Source organism: Cimex lectularius, unplaced genomic scaffold (genome assembly GCF_000648675.2).
Source record: "Cimex lectularius strain Harlan isolate CLEC.00 unplaced genomic scaffold, Clec_2.1 scaffold5, whole genome shotgun sequence".
Lineage (NCBI taxonomy): Eukaryota > Metazoa > Arthropoda > Insecta > Hemiptera > Cimicidae > Cimex > Cimex lectularius.
The window spans coordinates 1441887-1461509 of record NW_019392993.1 but is presented as its reverse complement, the minus strand read 5'-3'; the positions used below and the strand labels follow the sequence as shown (position 1 = coordinate 1461509).

Here is a 19623-nt window from a genome sequence, read left to right as displayed (position 1 = left end):
GACAATCCCATAAATATTGTGATGTGATGATTATGATTGATAAAAGTATCCTCAAATTTTTTTCTTTTGTACTGTGTGGCAAAAGCTGATTCCAGCTATCGTAATAGAAATCTTGAATGGACGGGATGTTCAATGGATTGCCGAAGGACGGTCGGAGAAGCGGTACCGTTTTTTCCTCATTTATTTATGCCGGTTAGGTGGCGCTAGCATTTTAGGTATTTACCTAATTTGGTGGCAAACACATAATTTGTACACTTTACGAGGGAGGTGGGCGGGGCTCCTCTCTTTTGATACGGTAAAGGGAAACAAACAGTACGCGGAAGCCATCCCGGGCACCAGGGCCGGATATTTCCCCCCGACGATACAGCTAAATAACCCATCTTTGAGTGAAAACAGATAAGCGACAACATTATAAATACTCATATATATCCGCCCTAAAGGTGTTTACTTTCGGTTGGGTGCCGACAAGGAGACGCAAGGTTTTTTGGGCAGTAGCCACCCCGGCCGACGGTTTCCCACGGCAAGCATCACCGCCTCGGTAAGTAATGAGCCAATCAACAAATATTGTCAAAAAGACGCGACGAAAAAAATTGTTTCCTTACGCTTCGCAGCCATGTGACATCAACGGAACAATTTTCACACAGTCGACCTTATCGAAAAACCTCTAACTATTCATAGGTAGAATAGAATCAGACCTTATTAAATTTTATGTTTTTTAAATCAAAGACAGTGGTGATAAAATAAATTAAATGTGTAGAACATACAACGATTTGTATGAAATCCATGTCATGACTTCCAAATATGATACGGAAAATGTGTCGATACTTTACAGTGTGGGCAAGAAATATGAATTTTTTATTTTTATTTTGCTGTTATTTTTTAATTTTATTACAAATATCAATTGTTGGATACTTTGTTTTTCATATTTTCTGATAATTTAATTTGGGTGTTACTGATCAATTTGAAATATATTTCACGTCAAAAAATCTCACCACGACATTTTTGTAATTTACGGTTTTACATAAAAGGGCTCAGAAGTACCAATTAAACAATTTTATTTTTAAACTTTTCTAGCTTTTGTTATTTTTTATAGTATTTTCTTTGAAGACCGTTATTTTTTTTTCCTAGGTCTAAAACAATATTTAAGTATTACAAAATGGCTGGGCTTATCCTCAATTACGCCGAGGAATTTCGAATACTCTGAGATAGTCTGAACGAATTGTGAATGTGATTTATTAGCGCGAATGGAGGAGCTTATCTCCTATTACCCCGAAGAATACCGTGTACTCTGCGGTAGAGCGAATAGTTAAAGCGAACCAAACTATCACGTTCAGTCTTGTTTTTGTGTGTGTCTGTTATTTTAGCTTTAATAATTATTTCCATTATCTTTTTTTTTTTTGGCTCTCATAAAATGCTGTTATAGAAAATCCTTGGGTTTCAGGATTTCAGCTTTTCCCAAACATGTCCGATTGAAAGTTTGTACTTTTATCTGGCCACTCAAGGGTTTTTGGATAGTCGTGGTGTTCAAGTTCTCAAAAATCACACTTTTCTTATGCGGCAGAGCATTATCATGGATGAGTTCAGAGATTCGGTGTCTAAAAAAGGCATAAAAAAATTACTTCATCTTGTGGAATTATCTACACACTCTTAAAGAATTTAAGCATTGGTTTGGTACCAACTCAGTACCTGCCTCAAAATGCCGACCTAGATCATGATAAGCTCTCCACTAAATGTCACTGTTTTCACGTGCAATACTCTCAATACTCACTGAAACGTTTTCCAATCTTCTCCAAACATTTGATACTTTTAAGGGGGGGGCGGTTATTAGGACGTTTTTTCCTCTATAGTCAATGATTATTGGTCCCTTAAATCTTAGTCTCTCTACGTTGTTCTGTTGAGAAGGAGGCCTTTCACATGCCTTCTTGATCCAAGGTTTTAGTTTCCGTCTTCTTCTAACAGTTGACCATTAGAGTGATAAACTCCATTACAGAAGTTGTTGAATTGCGCTTCCAGATTGCATTTTAATAAAAAGTTTGTCTGTGAGTTTTCTGATTCTGGGATGCCCCTGAAATTTGGTCACCACAAGTGACTCCCTGTGTCCCCTTTTTTAACGGTTTTTTTTATACCAGGAACTGGAGAAGTTCCCTCCTGAGCACTGCAGCTATACAGTTTATCCCTGGTTCCATATTTTTGCGGGCTCGCAACACAAGTGTGAATTTGAGCCCCCGGTGTGCCGGTGTTCTTACATCGAAGGAACTCATTTTTGAAGGGGGTTGGAACCAATTTCAGGATCGCTGAGATCCGATCCCCGCTCCTTCCATTGATGAGTGCCGTGTCAATTTCTTTCAATTGCGGCCACCGGTCCCGTTAGGCGTCAGAAAATGTCCAGAGGATCGAACCCACGATCGCGGGATCTCTACTAGCCGAGAGTCTGACGCCTTAATCACCGCGGCCCTCAACGGCCCTTGAAATTGATGAATAATAAATGCCAAGGATAAAAGAGCAAGGATTTCTATCCTTCATCGAGAGTAATGATTCTGACTGATTCATCGCGGGTTAATGACTTATGATACAAACAAAATAAGCAGAATAAAGAAAATGGAGAAAAATTGCTACCCGTGCTAACGTAAGATAAACACCGACTTAAAGGAAGATTTACTACTAATCCATATTGCTTTAATAGAACAAATAAACTAATATTAGTATAAATGTAAACAAAATCTAAGTTAAAGCCAAAAACCAAAATAGTTCGACGTTTGTGTTCGTGCTTTATTTTTACCGAGGAGTATCTATTTTAATATCTATTTCTCATAGCTAAATTTACTCGTCGTACTGAATACTATTTATTTTTTATTGTATTTCTTATAGTAGTAAACATTTTTTTAAAAGAAAAATTGTTTCTTAACTGGTTGCTTGATTTGATCCACCATTCGACTTCAGTGGTACGCAAGTCCATATTTCCTCGTGAGTGAGTGCATTTTAAGTTAAAATAAGAAACCTCTGAAGGTGGCGAAATGCCAAAAGATGTCTGATAATTTCACTAATTAAATATTTTTCTTTCATTTTAGTTTTGTTATAAGCAGTTTGATCTTTTTCAACTTTTAAGTTAAAGAATCAAAAATTATATGCCGATGTCGTAAGTAGCAGCATGAACATTTTACTTCGCCTAATTCAATGACCATGATGTACAAAGAACCGCATAGGATCGAAAATTAAATCAACAAATAGTTTTTGATTCACCCAAATTCAATTTTTCTCCGCGATTGTTGTCTAAGGAACACCCAATAGTACACTTTGCAAGCTACCTGCACGGTTATAAAAGCTTCGTGCTTTCGGAGGCAGGTGATGCGGCCTTTAACTACTAAGTTCGACCTTCTGCGCTAAAAGCCATCTGGTTTAAAAAGGCATACATGCATACTTTATTAGACTTTTTTCGCAGCCTGGCGGACCGCGTCACGCCCCATCTGTGCAACAATAACCATGGGAATAGGCGATTGGTCATAGACCGGGTCCCTAAGGAGTTACTCTACACCCATTGTTTAACCTAATTTTTTTAAAATATTTAGTATATTTAATAATAGTTAAATTTACTCACAGAATATTGAATTTCTTGTTTATTTCTCATTCATCGAAGAAACAGAATATCTAATAAATCAAGCGTCGTCTCTTCAATCACTCACGAAAAAATGATCTTATTATGTAAAAATTGGAGTGTCAAAAATATCATCATATTAATTTTCTTGCTTTCTATGTACATTATTAAAACTATCTTCTGAAAATTTGCACCGAGTAAAGAAGAAACCTGTTAGTAAATCATAAAATATAAGTGCTAAACATTTCAAAACTCAGGGCTGTGAGACGGACCAATTGATGACAAACGAATCGTTTAACAACCGAATTTTTCTAGGAAACAGTGTAACCGATTAAATGTAAATTAAGGAATAAACGAATCGCTTTGAAAGTTTAAGGACTACTTAAGTAGCATCGTGCGCACGTTGCGTGATCATGTATCGTCCATAATCTAGGATTCAAAGAACACGAAAGCATGATCTCAGTCTTATAATAATTTTTTTAAATGTACTGTCGCATATTTTCATTATACTTTTTCATTTTTACCCAAATTGAATTCAATCTAACAGTCAATAACAAAAATTGTAGTTATTATTTGATTACAAAAAGTTGATACTTAATTTGTTAGATAACATTGAGATTTTTTTTACTGGAAATGCAATTGTGTTTGTATTGTGAAGCATCTGGATGTATTATTTATTAAAGAAAATCCAACGCTTCTTGAAACAATAGTGTTATTTATCAATTAAAAAGGGAAAAAGTTTTTAAAAGCAAAGCTGGGAGTTTATTCGGATTGTCATAAAAACAAAAAGACACATTGTATACGTCTCAAAGATTTTTCTTGCGGCAAAGTGGAACTCCTCTAGAAAATACCTCAATTAAAGAATATTTATGAAAGGTATTGGTTAAGATAAAAAAAGTCAGTGTCACGAGCGGGATTCGAACCCACGACCTTCGGCTAATTACACCGCTACTCTACCACTTGAGCTATCGTGACTTCGATCCGCTTGGACACTAACTTCCCATCTCAACCTCACCTCTCGAATTTTCTCTCCTTTTTGCCATTTTTCAAATGTCGTGTAGTCTATTTGATTCTCGGCGACAAATGAAATGGCCACGGAGAGAAGATGTACTTCAGTTTAATTATTGAATTTATTACAGTTCGTGGTCTGTTTGACCAATTGATTGGTTGAGATTGTTGAGCCGAAGGTCGTGGGTTCGAATCCCGCTCGTGACATTGACTTTTTTATCTTAACCAATTGTATATTTTCAACTTGAAAACTTGTATATTTTCAAGAGGAGTAACTTAACAGTAAGGAGGCTTGCAATACTGATGTATGTACTGATATATCAGTCTGTTATTTAGCGACATTGTTGGAAGGTGTATAAATTTAAGATTTAATATAAAAGAGCTGTAATGTCTGCAGCTTAAAGATTATTTATATACAAGTGTATTTGTGAGTACAGATTTACTGTTTTTATGTTGATTATAGGACTTTGAGAATTACCCAGTGGGTTGAAACCGGTCGGTAATAAAACCAATTGAACATTGAACAACTTCGTTTTTTTGGATTCGCTGGATTCGAACCCGGGACCTTTACCTTACAATGACGAGCGCCGTGTCAACGCCTAAACCGTTGCGGCCACCTACGCCCCAAAATCTATTTATTGTGGCCTGATATCATCAATCTCCTAAACAGAGTAATATCATATAATTTATTGGTGTTGAATCTAAAAGGGTTAAAAAGGACAATTTTCAAAAGAGAATTTTGCGTATAATTAATGGATTTAAATGACAATTATTGGTTCCACCCCATGAAACAATACCATAGCAAATTATAGACTGAACTAAGGCATAATAAAATGATTTTAGCAATTTTAAATTTAGAATCTTTTTTAGTACACTGAATTTATAAAAAAGTTTTCTTAGTCGCATAACCACAGAATCAATTGTAACATAAAATTTAATCTAGAGGCTAATAAACTCCCAAGTTAATTGGTATGGGGGAACAGTTAAAATTAAGTGAATCAATACCTATGGGTACAAAATTCAAAGCTCTTTAAAACTAATGTCCTACTTAATGAAAAATGTAAAACGTTGGATTTATCTTTGCTTAAAAGTAAATAGTTATAATATAAACATGTTTTAACAAGGCTAAGATAATTGTTTATAGATATAAGCAAATCATCAATTATCCTTCCAGAAAAAATCAAGCACCTATCATCTGCATAATTAAAAACTTTACCGGATGTTTTCCATTTTAAAAGATCATTAATATATAAAAGGAAAAACAGAGGACTCAAAGCGTACCTCGAGGGACGCCAGGGACGATAGGCAATGGATTGGTATAGACTTTTCCAGCTTTTGTTGTCTGAGTTCTACCAGTAAATAAGTCACAATAAATTTATGTGGAACCTCAACAATTCCTATTAATTTTAGTTTTTTTAATAATAATCGCTGATCGACGGAGTCAAAAGCCTCTTTTAAATCTATAAAGATCACTAAAACATGGTAACCTCATCCAATTCTTTTGAAATATTGTTAACATCAAACAGTGCCTGTTCAGTGTTAATGTTGATAATTTACATTATCAAGATTTTAAATCAAATTATGAAAAAAGCGGTTTAGTCTCACTACAGGCGACAAAAACAAATACTTTCCATCTAATTATAATTATTAAATTATTTTAAAAGTAGCAGAACAAATAATATGGCCAAAACATTGTCGAATTAAAATAGAAATTAAAATTTCGTAGTGCGCTACTATTTTGTGGTGCAGTTTAATCATTGTTAAACAATTAGCATATACTACAAAAATTAATTGAATTGTTGTTTATTCGTCCTAATTTATTTTTTTACAAAATGGACAACTATAAATTAATTTCGGAAATATTAATTTTTGTCCCGCTGTTTTGTAAGGAAACTAATTTTATGGAAAAAGTTAAAAAAAATTATGTGTCAGAAGTGGGATTCGAACCCACGCCCACAGAAGTGGACTGCGACCTGAACGCAGCGCCTTAGACCACTCGGCCATCCTGACTCGTGCTAAAACTAAGTAGAGAAGCGGTATAATCGTTACCCGTGTAAATACGGTTTTGTTTATGGGAGTTCTTGTTTATATTATAATAAAATGTTTATTGTTAAATAGCTAGAGAAGGTAGGATAATATTATAATATTGTTTTATAAATAAATAACTGTTAGTTTTTAATTTATTATATAATTTGCTATTAAGATACAGCATGACTATGACATAATTTTACATATTTCTTAAATACGTCATAGGACCAGAATGCAAGCTTTTAATTGACGAAGTTCCAGTTATTGTAGGAGTTCTTGTATATATCATTTTAAAATTTTTATTGCTAAAGAGCTAGAGAAGGTAGAATCATAATATAATGTTGTTTTGTAAATAAATAACTGTTAGTTTTTAATTTATTATGTCATCTGCTATGTAGATATTTTAGATATAGCATGACTACGCTAATATATATAGTTATTTAATAAATGTATTAAAACACAAATTAAAATAAAATAAAGTGTCACCATGGACTTATAATTTTACATATTTTTTTTAATACGTAATTCACGCTTTTAGTTAATGAAATTCCAGTTTCTTTTTCAACTTATTTATCCTCTTTTTTACCAACTCAAAAAAAAAACTCGTTTAAAGCAACGTGTTGTAACATAAAACAAGTGATCCGCATTTTTAAACGGAAAAATTACAACATTTACAAATGCGAGAGATGAAACTGTAAATCATATTTATTGCCGACGCTTACAATATGCGAGACAGCCTTGATGGTATGCTAGGGAGGAAGACGTGCAGTTTTTCCCACCTGATTTTGATAACAAGATGATGTAAAGTTTAGATGCGCGGGGATAAATTTATTAAGTATTCGATTTTTCATTTAAGCAAGTCTATTTATTTTGACGTCTCAATTTAAAAAATTCTTATAAAATCTGTGGAAAAAGGAACATGGACAACGTTATACAAAGCTGAGAGAAAGACTGAAAAGAAAAAATGATACAGGATTAAAACTAGGAATTTTTTTATCATCACGAATTTTTATGAATTTGTAATTTTAAGGTATTTCTATTTATTTCTTAATGAATTTCATGGCCTGTCCAACCATCATCTTCTCATGCACGAATACAAGCCTTTCTCCTCCTTTACACTCTCATTCTCTATGAATTTTATTGCTTTTTACTTGCGTTTTCTCATATTTCACCGCTCACTAAAAAATTTTTGAAGTTTGTGTTTGAGCATCTCATGCCCTTTGTCTTACTCCGTCTACCTTAAGCCTTTCGATGTAAGTCATATGTTAGAATAAATAAATTCCTTCATTCTTTCTCTCTTGCTTTCTCTATCAATCTGTCTATTTATACATCCACTTTTAGTATCTATCTAATTCTATCGCCCACCTTTTTCACCCTCTTTCACATTTTCTCGCACACTCCCCGTTTGGTCAGTATTTCCTTTCTCACTGCCAATCTATCTCTATCAATCAACCTATGAAGCCAACTATTTACATATCTACCTAGCCATCTATATGTTGTAAGAGATATGTATATATATATATATATATATATCTTTTTCTCTCTGTACCTCTCTTTGTACAGATACTCCCTAAAAAATATCGATCCAAATTCGGAACATTGCGAATTGCTTTAATCCTTGTCCGTGCTCTCTCTCTCTCTCTCTCTCTCTCTCTCTCTCTCTCTCTCTCTCTCTCTCTCCCTCTCTCTCTCTCTCTATCTATCTAGGTAGGTATCTATCTACCTCTCTCTCTCCCTATCCCTCCCTCCTTTTCTGATGCACATCCCGTTATACAAACACTCTTTTCTCCTAGGATATTCATTTACACACACTTTCTCCTATTCCAAATTTCTGCGTCTGCCTCTCTCATTCTTTATTTATCTTTTTTGCAAAAAGAGAGAGAGAGGGATAGGAGAGAGGGAGAGAGATATAGAAAGGAGATGGTAAAATAATGTAATTAACACATACTATTCCATATAGGTTTAGTGGTATAATTGACCATGTTAATTACTGCAAATAATAATTTTTTTTATGTAAGGTGTTGGGTGAGATGAAAAGTTAGTGTCACGAGCGGGATTCGAACCCATGACCTTTGGCTCATTTCGCCGCTGCTCTAAGCACTTGAGCTATCGTGTCTTCACGTGACACTAACTTTTTAATCTCACCCAAGACTTTGCATAAAAACAATAATTAAATGAAATTATAAACATACTTGAAACCACCTCGGTCAACAATGCGGACCCAAAGACCAGTAATATAACATTGTTCTAATTTTTGCACAACAATAGAAAATACTATAATCGCTAGTACATACTGAAACTTATGTACTTGTTTATCTACCTATTCTCTTATTCTCTCTCTGTTTTTCTCTCTCTCTCTCTCTCTCTCTCACTTCTCTCTCTCTTTCTCCGTGTGTGTTTTTTGTGTGTTAGCTATCGATTTACTAAGCTTAGCTAAATTTTTGTCGTTTGTGCTGTGACGTTCCGTGGCCTCTTGTCTTATGGCCTTGCTTTATCCCGTTGTACGTTCGTAAAACGCAGAGCGTGGACCAATTTCCTCGATAGGAAGAGCCCCTTGGATGGGCAGGTGCCACGATTTCCTCTCTCGCTTCCGGTCACCTGATCAAGGCTACGCTAAGTAGTATGCGTGGTTCTTTTTTTTAACTTAGTACCCACATGATGATTCTTATGCATATGTTCTTCCAGATCAGGGTCATTACCTCGGGCAGATCTATAGTCTCGATATATTAAAACAGACAATTAAGAATTTTCAAGTTCAATGGCTTCTCTTTCCGGACCTTGAAGTGTCTGTGCACGTGCCCTCTGTACACGTCTTTTCCTCGGTTTCTAAAGAGATGTCACTCACTGAAAACGTCTATTGTAAAGAGGGGTTAAAGTTGGGAGATTAAATTAGAGGCATTGTTTCAAAAAACGTTGTTCCAATAAACTGGGAGAACAATGGTCTCGTATTTGTCGGCTGAGGATAATGCTTTTCAGTTGAACGAGTTTGCCCTCTTGTGTTTGACTGTCTTTGGAATTGTTCGACCTGTCGCCTCGGTAAACGAAGACGGAATTGTTTCCCAGACTCGTCCAAAATTCTAAGCCCGCCGGCCGGGGCTGAGCGTGGATTTCCACTTGAAATTGCGATGCGAGAGGGCGTCGGAGCTCCTCGCCTCTCGGCAAATCAAATCCCATTTGCTGCGTGGAGAAGGATGACCTGAGACTTAGAAAAACAAGGGGATGGGCAGACACCGCGGCATTCTTCAACACAAGGTCGGACGCATGCAAACATTCTTGACAGTGAAACACGAGGAATTTAAACGGCCGATGTGAATTTTACACTAAGTCACAAAATCGTAACTTACTTTTGACCGATTGTTTGTTGCATCAAAATCCATCTCGAAAACCTCTATAAATTTATTTCATAGCTTTTCAATATACCAATCATGTAAAACCAAAATCTAGATAAAATGTTTAAACTAATGTTTTCAGCAGTCCTTTTAAAAAGTATACAAACTCAAGCAGCACTAATAACAAGGAACATAAAAGAGAGAGAAGGTAATAATAGAAAGAGAAAGAGAGAGAGAGAGGAGGGGAGGTAGATAGACAGATAAATAGATAGATAGATGGATATATATATATATATATATATATATATATATAGAGAGAGAGAGAGAGAGAGAGAGAGAAAGGACAGTGTGCCAGATAAGAGTGAGAGATTGTGAATTAGAGTGCAAAAACGTTGGTAACGAAGATAAACAGTAAATAGATTTGCAAAAAGAAAAACAGGGAGAGTAGGAGAGAGTGTCTGCAAATGCTGAGTTTCAAAAGAACAAGTGATTGTCTATAAGGGTGAGCGTCAAAGAGAGAGAGAGAGAGAGAGAGAGAGAGAGAGAGAGAGAGAGAGAGAAAGTGGGAGGAGAGAAAGAAAACGAGAGATTGAAATAAGGAGATAAAGAGAGAGGAGAAGAATAGATAGGGGTGAAGAAAGAGACAGATAGGACAGAGTGAAAATGAAAGAAAGAGTGGTGAAAAGAAGAAAGGAGAAAGATAGAACGATAAGAAGAAAAAATATTTGTCAAATAGTGAATGTCAGAGGGAGAGAGAGAGAGAGAGAGAGAGAGAGAGAGAGAGAGTGTGTGTGAGAAAAAAGGTGAGTGTGGGATATAGAGAGAGAGAAACAAACAAAGCGAGAGTGGGGAAAAAGATGTGTATAATAGTGAATGTCAGAGAGAGAGAGAGAGAGAGAGAGAGAGAGAGAGTGATTGAGAGTGAAATTCAAAGAGTGAGTGTGGAATGAGAGGGTGAAAGGGTAGGTGACAAAGATAGACAGATACTTATAATAATTACCCCATTTTATCATCACGGTTCAGGGAAATATCCTGGTTTTGAAGTAACAAATGTTGGTCAAATGGGTTATTTTAATCAAAATAAATATTTTAAAGAAGTTACACCATCAAAACTCAGGAAAACAGGATTAGTTGAACGAGGGGTGGCCGAGGGTAACGAAAGTATTTTTTTGACCAACAAACGCCGTGCACATCGGAACCAAGAGGGCGGATTTCTTTGCACTTGCAGTCCGTACAACAAAGACACACAGGAACAGGCCTGGGGATACATAAAACTGAAAGAAACTGGCAAATATAATACAGTATATCTAAAAGGTTCTTTTTGAAAAAAAAAATTTTTCAGAAGACCTTTTTAGGTTTCGATATCAAGTAACAAACCAGTGATTAATATTGGCCAATTTCTGACGAATTGTATACAGTGTAGACGAAATGCTTAGTTAGACCGTAATGGCCAGAGAATCTAATAAAACAAAATTACTTGTACAATTCATGGCCAAATATTACAAAACATCGTCATTTCACACAATTATATCAAGAGGTGTTGTGACCGGTTAAAACTTCACACTGCTCCTGTATTTTTATAAAAATCCTTACTTTTGGTTGTTTGTTACCCAAAGGTACGTGTCGACATATTGAATCCATTTATTATCTATTTCACCTACAAAGAGTGCAGAAAGACGGTTCACTGGAAAATCAAGCGTGTCTTCATTTCCAACCCGGCCGCTGAAGAAGTTCTTAATTTCACACGATGTTAAATACCTATTAAAAGACAACGCCGTTTTCATCGTTGGGCCTTTACCCACGGCTCAAGTCTTTCAAACGTGTAAAAAAACACCCGTTAATTAACACCAAGGATAGACAGACCAGAAAATGATCAAATGACGGAAGCAAATAAAAAAAGTCATACTGATTATTATAATCCCATACACATTTCTCACTTCAGTACACCCAAAGAAGTACTACTGTTAAAAAACGGTATTAATTCATTTGCGCCAAAATCTCATCAGTAGTAGAAGAGCATCAGGCAGAAATTATTTGTATTGTCTGATCTAGACCGGAGCTTCCGAAACTGTGGTCCGCGTAGAACTTCTAGAAAAATAAATAATTACAAAAATAAACGTAAAATGAATAAATAAATGTAAAAAACTAATAAAAATGTGTACTGAAAACGAAAGATTTTATTTTGCAGCAGCAGTCATTCTGTTCTGCACAGACATGGTTTATCTATGAGTCAAACGCAAACCTCTTTTAAGGAAGTTTTGGGTGTCTGTTCAAATTATTAATTATATCAAATCGCAGCCATTGAAGTCGAGACTTTTCACAATACTATGTGACGATATGGGAAGCCTTCTTTATCCCCTGCTTCTCCATACAGAAATTAGGTGGCTTTCTAGTGGGAAAGCACTACCACGATTACAGGAATTACGTTCTGAAGCCTTATCGATATTGACGTACCACAATGTCAAATTGGCTAACGCTTTCAATGATGAGAAACGGCGATGTATGTTGTCGTATTTATCGGATATTTTAACGAAAATGAATGAGACAACTCTTTGCAAGGGAAGAGTATCACAACTTTCGATGCTAATAACAAAGTTTGCCCCTTCGAAAGAAAAATCCTGTTTTGGGTTAAATCTTGAGAAGGAATAGAAGGAGTGGTTTTCTGCGTTAAATGATTTTTTTTAAAGAAAACAAACTTGAGCTTGCGAACTGATGAAATATGGGAACACCTTCGATGTTCGGAGATGTCTGTTGAGCATTACTTCCCAACATTTCGAGATACAATACTGACTAGGGTGGGCAAGCCGTTTTTAGTTTCCACAAATCTAGCTAGTATTCAAGTTATTCATGTTTAATAGTATTTCAGACTCCACCCTGAAATCTATTTTCGATACCTACCCTAATTTTTGGCTCCGTTGGAAAATAAAAAATGTCAACAGCTCGTTGAAAAATCAAAACGTGTTCTTCCATTTGGCACACTTTCATATGCTAATCCGGATTTTATATCTATACAGCTACCATAATTAAATACCGAAGCTGACTTGATACAGGGCTAAACAAACTCACTCTTACCATTAATTCATTAATAATTTATGTTCAAGTTATTACTTTACAATTGGCTCGAGTTTTACATACCTATTCCCTTCTGTCCAATATGATTTTTTTGTTTCGCATTCAGAAAAATTTACGTCACACCAGACGCATCTCACGATTTCCGAATAATTATAAAATTAAGTAGGTCTATCTAACGTTTGTTTCCATAGTGTTTTCCCACGCCATCACCTATTAAGAATGGACTGGCTAATTTATAAAATTTTAAATAACTACATACTATAAGCACATAACTTTAAATACTTCAATGAGAGGGGTCCGCCCTGGTTTTAGTTGTGTGAAAGGGGTCCGCTTGCTGAAAAGTTTGGGAAGCCCGCTAGACAAAGTGGATCATGATTACTATGATCGAACATTTCGACAAAAACGTTTTCTCGTTTCACTAACCTGCCATTAAATTTATTTAACATACCGTACTTGCTAAGAGTTATTATTTTCGATTCGGCATGATATAGTAGAATATTGGTATCGTGAAATTGTTGATTTGTTTATAAATCAGCTTGGAACATTGAGATTTTACGGTGATAGCTTGGTATAGCTCTAAAAATACACATGATTTAAAACATTAAAAGTAATTATCGAGATTTAGCGACAAGGACGTTTGAATTTGTCCTTTAAGAGAAAAAGGGAGCATATTTTTTTTTTTTTTTTTTTTTTTTTTAACAACCAGTGTGAATTTATGCGAAACCCCCTGCTAACCGTCATCGCTCGTTAAGCCTCGCATGCAATCCGCGAAGTCTGCATCGCGAAAAGCAATCTTTAGATAAATTTCCAAGTGGAATGTCTCGGCCTGTGTACGCCTAGAAGGCGAAACGACTCCCCGGAAGCCAATTGGTTTTTATTGTCTCTCCTCCGCTCCTCCGGATATGTGGGCCCTTAATCCGAATCAATTAACCCGCCGAAATAGATCACCAATTCGGTGACGTTTTGGATTTTACACGGCCCTCCTCTTCCTCAGTCAGCAATTAAACTGATTGGTATATGGGCGGTTTAGACTTGTGGCCCTTTTTCCCCAGCCGCCAAAGCAATTTTGTGTGATTGTTTAACTACTGTTCATGTGCAGTGAGACAAATTTAAAACCGCGGTACTTGCGTCTTGTACATAGAAAATCCCAAGGGCTTTGTAATCCACCCGGTACCGCGTACGTGCAGGACGATATGGTCTGAGAATATGACGGTCACTGCGGCTCCTACAATCAACTAACACAAAATTATTAAAGAAAAATGTAGACTATGTTGTTCCTTTCTGTTTTAAAGAAAGAGATTTTGTAAAAGATATAAGTAAATGTCTTAATAATATAACAAAGAGGATTTAACTTGATCCCCGTCGAGATACCTCGTTAAACGGTTCCACAGTTTTGGTGAAAGATGGTTTATTAAGGGATATCCACGTAAAGCAATAAACGCGTCTGCCTGCCAAAAAGACTGTCTGGTCGCTTCCAGGAGGATTCGTTCCGATCGCACGCCCTTTGATTAAAGTCCGCCATTCCAGGAAGGGCCAATTATCCCGCGTTGCTTACATCGGGCAAATCCCTGGGAGAAGACGAACATCGAAACTTAACGAGCCGGCTTTCTTCCCTTGTTTTTGACCGGGTTGCCCCGGGGGTAGTGTGACACTTCACGGTGGATCGACGGCGATTACCCTGATTGAGGAAGTGCGGGCAATTTCGGCGATGAGGGTTGTGAAAAAAAAATCGAAGGAAAAACTGGAAGCCGAGAGACTAAGTACCTGGCAAGTGTAAACCCTCGGTTAGAAGGTATTTCATCTACTCTTCTAATCTAATTTTTTCTCTGTCATAATGAGGCGCCGTTAAATAGGGCGCGCGCTGGTGTGGTCGCGAAACAATAATGAACATAATTAAATAAACTAAATTTGATTAAAACCCCAATATCTGAGGTGAACGGGTATGTAGTCCTTGCCAATCTTCTTTTCAGTAACTATTCAGAAATCGTGAGATGCGGTCTGGTGTGATGTAGGCTTCAGAAAAACATTTTCTTTGTCGTGCCAACGTTTCGATCTTTATTGAGATCATCTTCGGGGCTCAAAGTGTTTGTTTTGTTGTGTTTGTTTGAGTGCCCTCTCAACACGACACGCAAGAATGGCACACTTACGCAGAAAACAAACACTTTGAGCCCTGAAGATGATCTCAATAAAGATCGAAACGTTGGCACGATAAAGAAAATGTTTTTTGGACCTACATCACACGATTTCTGAATAATTATCGACTAACGGTCACTAATCACCACACAATTCTTTTCAGTACCCAGCAATGAAGCACCTACACCCTCGACTGGATAATATGATGTCTTAGATTACTACGATACCTGCTTGGTTCCGAACCGCCGGTTTGGCAGCATTTCAACGGAAACATGAATACATAACAATACGAAATTTTGAAAACTCTAGTAGTGTTAAAATATTATATACAAATGGATCGCTATTCAATTTGGCCCGCTTCTCAGAACCACCCTGTCCCAGTTCATAGGAAGAGAGTCGAAATGAAAACCACCCCATCAGAATGTGTTCTAAATGTACACAATTCAACAACAGATTAAAAAAAGTGGCACATGGCCTATAATAAAAGTAAGACAGCATAAAAGTCTGTAAGTTTAACTTAATAACTTTTTATTGACTTAATTATTAATTGATTCAAAGCTGTGAATTTTTGGTAGTCCGAGTACTCGTGAAATGCTGATTTTCTATACTGCATGCTATTTATTTATGCTAATGTATAGACAATTTTTTACCAATTATGGAAAAAAATAATTTAGTATTTTAATGTTTATACTGACGAAGACAAAGCATCCTTGTTTGCGTCCCACCTCTTCACCTTTCTATGCCGACCCCCAATTTTCAAGAATCCTTACAATATGACCTTAATATTCCGTTACTCCTATCTATTTCTCCGTAAGACTTTAATCTTTCAGATTTTATGCATTAAAAATCAACCTTTTAAGAAAGCTCCAAGATTCAACCTTATTTCGCTTGACAACTTTGTACACTTCAAAAAACAGCAACTATTTTAGTAACCCAATATCTTGGCTGTCTCTACAAACACTTCATCCCATCTTGCTGGACCAATAATTTGGATCCAGGCGATACCATTCTACGTTTGATTGAATCTGTTGTCAGGGTTTACTAGGCTCTACAAATTAAATTCATCCTGCCCCCTACAAACTTTCTAATACTGATACATTATCTAGCTGGTACATATTTTAGAATCTGTTTGATCGTTTTCCTCTCCATTGCCGAAGTTCCTGAGGGTAGCATCCTGGATCCATTGTTTATACTGTACTATCTGCCGAAAAACTTCTCATTCTGACTCTTGATGATTGTCATGATGATGTGCTGATAACATAATCCCGAACCCGACATGGCTTACCGAAACCTACATACTCACCTATACTCGTTAGATAAACCTAACTATACTCCTAGACATCTCAAAACGCCCTGTGACAGCTCTCAAACAAGGCATAAAACATTGTACTGTTAAACGAGTGTTATGATAGCATAGCTATCAATGGATTGCTTGTTCACTCGTCTTTGTTTTGCTGTGTTGGTTATATATATNTACTAATGGGTCCACGGAGCTTCTTCTCCTGAGCTTCTGGACCGCACTGAGCGAGTCGGTATATACTACATATGATTCGTGAGGCTGACTTTTTATTATGCTCAATGCGAGGGTGTAATGTTACTAATTGTGAAGATTGTGTCGAAATAAATAATTTTTAAAAAATATGTTCCACCAATATTAAAAAACTGGAAATCCGTTATTGCCTTTAACCACATGCGCTAGTTAATTACACGATGAATAATTATTATCTATGGGATGTACATGGCACTTAAACCACCTGTTTTATCACTATCATCGGTTATCTCATAATTATTTAAATTTAAACTCATTACATATTTATATGATGCGTATTCAAAGAGAATTTTCTAATTTTAAAGAAAGTCAATTCTTTTGAAAATACAAAATAGATCTCACTATCATAGTGTAAGACCATTAGAATAAATGTAAAATCGTCTGTTGGCAAATTCTATTAGCCAAAAACTTTCAAACTGGTGAAGTTCATATTCTAAAATTAATCAAACTGATTGGATCCAAATTCACCCTCCCCCAATATAATAATTAATATCAACACTAATAGAAATTCGATTGATAAATTAATTATTTTATATTGAGGTGAAGTTAGTGTAATGATGTTAGCACCAAACGAAAAATTACATTATTGTACCTTACCCTTATTATTTGTTAAAGTTTGTAATATTAAAGTTGTAATAAATTAATGGTATAAAAAAAATATCAGCCATATAAAACACCTAACAGTAAACAATTCTAAATAGTATTTACAAAGCGAGCAATAGAAGCAAATATTGAAGAAGGGGGTTGTTCCTGTAAGGAAGCTCTGTAATCTTTTTTTTTCTTGAAGGGTGAGGCGGAATTGTAATGTGTCATTAGGACACTCAACCCCTTGGTTCATCCCTTATTCCATTGTCACGTAACACAGGTTAGACCTGGGTGAGAAAGGCTCATCATCCCCTTCCATGGGCCCTTTGATCCTTTTATCAATCATTACAGTACTTTTTTTTCTACGACACAATAATGCCAGGAAATGCAACGTTACCTTCCTGATATGTTAAATTCAATGGAGTTCATTAACATACATTTGTAAAGATATTGTTTTCCCCCTGACCGAATATCTTTTTCGGTGTTTCACCATATGCGGAAAAAGTACCATGCTAAATATAAAACAGTAAAATAACCCATGATCGTTAGAAATTTGACCTTATACATCATCCCAGCTGAACTTCGCCCTCGGAACCTTCTCAAGAGCTTTATAGATATCATCTCTCCAAGAAAACCTTTTAAGTTCTTAATGGGCAACTTAGTAAAACGAAGTTTACTTCAGCTATTGTAAAATTGTCGTACGGTATGGACGGATCCCTAACTTACTGATATGAAAATAAAGTGTACCATGATTGAACCTAAACGATGTCGCAAAATCGTTCACAGACTCCTTGTACTACCAAACCACAGCTTCGACTGAATATCCAGCTGAGCGAAGAAATTCCAGAAACCAGTTTTGCCATCCGACATTCAGAAGACTTTTGTCATTCCTGCCGCAGAATCTCATGTGTGATTTGATTACAGTACGATGTTTTATTTGCGATTTTCATGCTATCACATCAGAGGTTAACTGAAAAAGATATGGTTCAATTGCAATCTGAGTAAAGGAACTAACTTCATTTTTCGAATGAGTGACACTGCCGGAGCAAATATAAATTTGCGTTAAATACGCTAGTGCACTGACAGTTTCAATTATTGATTTGAAAAATGGCACTAATCGAGAGAATTAATTACAATTATTGCATATATGTACAACTTTTTATTTATTTTTTTTTAACGAGGGTAAGCAACAGCAGAGGTTATATCAACCCTCGAGGTGCTGGTGTTTTTGAAAAAAAGCTTATCTGTATGTCGGGTTCGAATGTAGGGCCGCTGGATTCGAACCCGGGACCTTTACTTTACAGTGATGAGCGCCATGTCAACGCCTAAACCCTTGCGGCCACCGACGCCCCCTCACAACTTCTGATGTTATATTTGCAAAGAACGTTAATAAAACAGTCTTCCATACCAACTCGCTGTTGATCGGAAAAATGTTCTCTTTGGTTCATTTTGAATGGAATACTGAATGTAACTAATAGGTACTATTGTAAAATTTATTTACTTCCAGGAATTAAGTGTTGTTCTTATAATGCGAGTTTGACAAACAATGATAGAATGTAAACAATAAAGGCAATTAATATTTACTTTAGTGAAAGAGGAAATTATTGGAATTAACAGCGAAACGGGGCGTCGGTGGCCGCAACGGTTTAGGCATTGACACGGCGCTCATCAATGTAAGGTAAATCCAGCGGCCCTGAATTCGAACCCGACATACTTACAATTTTTTTTAAACAGCGGCACCCCGAGGGTTGATATAACCTCTGCTGTTGCGAACCCTCGGAAAAAAAAAACCAGCAAAACAAACGAAATGCGGGGTTTTCAAACTTTTTGCTATAACTTGATCATTTTTTGACCTATTTAAAATCCGATTGCACCATTGTTTTGAACGGAAAATATACTGTAAAATGGTTTATCAGGATGTATAAAATCGTATTTGAAATTTTGAAGTTGAACTGGGCTTGAGGTACCCTGTATAATTTTTCTCAAAATAAAAGTAATTATTTGAAAGTAGACTAAAAAATATTGAGAAATTCAGCCGGGCCATCTAAAAAGGACACCCTGCATAAAGAAATAAATTTAAATAATGAAATATGAACGTAGTAATGTGTGGAAAAACACATCCTACATGTATTTGTTAAATTTAAAAATGTTTGTAAATCCCAGGCCCAGAAGATGATCTCAATGAAGATCGAAACGGTGGCACGATAAAGAAAATGTTTTTCTGAAACCTACATCACACCAGATCGCATCTCACGATTTCTGAATAATTATGAACGTAGTATTTTTATTTTTCTGAACGACTCTCGAAGATCAATAGTAATTAAATG

At 36.0% G+C, this 19623-nt stretch overlaps 2 non-coding genes across 2 annotated transcripts; both read right to left on the bottom strand.

The window, feature by feature from the left end:
• Positions 1-4494: 4494 nt before the first annotated feature.
• Trnai-aau lies at positions 4495-4567 on the bottom strand. The gene has a single exon. It is a non-coding gene; the product is annotated as a tRNA-Ile (tRNA).
• A 1959-nt stretch (positions 4568-6526) lies between these two features.
• Trnal-cag lies at positions 6527-6610 on the bottom strand. The gene has a single exon. It is a non-coding gene; the product is annotated as a tRNA-Leu (tRNA).
• Between the last annotated feature and the right edge of the window lie 13013 nt (positions 6611-19623).